Source organism: Hemitrygon akajei, chromosome 10 (genome assembly GCF_048418815.1).
Source record: "Hemitrygon akajei chromosome 10, sHemAka1.3, whole genome shotgun sequence".
NCBI lineage: Eukaryota > Metazoa > Chordata > Chondrichthyes > Myliobatiformes > Dasyatidae > Hemitrygon > Hemitrygon akajei.
The window spans coordinates 145044540-145045272 of NC_133133.1; positions in this window are offsets into that span (position 1 = coordinate 145044540).

Genomic DNA, 733 nt, shown 5'->3' on the forward strand with positions numbered 1-733 from the left:
GCCCTAGGTACTTGAATATGCAGAGAATTGGAGGATATGGACATTGTAAAGGCAGGAGCAATTAATTCATTTAATTAGTTCAACTCTTCCCTTCCCTCCCCATATTACTCACTTCCTTTCCTGTTTCCCACTCCCTCTGCTTTTCACTCTCCCTGCCTTCCCTAATTCCCATTCTCTCCCTCTCAGGGACATCCTGGGGGGGTTGGGGATGTTCTGGGTCTTCATCTCCATCCATCGACCCACTGGTGCCTTCTCTGCCCATCAAGTGTACCAACGTTTCTGAACGTCACAACACCTCTCTCTCGTGGCGCCAGGTGGGAACCGGATTCTTCTTGTAGATATACACTTTGTTTCACCTCAGTGGTGCTAATCATGGGACTCCGTGCTGCCTCGATTTTTGGCCTGCCCCTTCTCTCTGCTCCCCTTGGACATGGGGAGGAGGGGTTGAATTGTTCACTTCTTACCTTCCACCCTTCCTCTCCACCTACAGGGACAGAAGGGGGACCATGCAATGCTTGCTGCCGAGGGAGTGGTGGCCAAGAGGGATATGTGGTGAGGAGGGAGGGGACGCCAGAGGAATGATGGTAGGAAGGTGGGAGCAGTGAAGAAGGAAACAAGATGATGAAATGGAGGAGGGTTACTGTACAGGGTGGAGGGAGTTAGATGCGCACTCAACTCTGAGACACAAGGCAAGGCAGTTTGTTTGAAACAATTACTTTATTGCTTAATACAG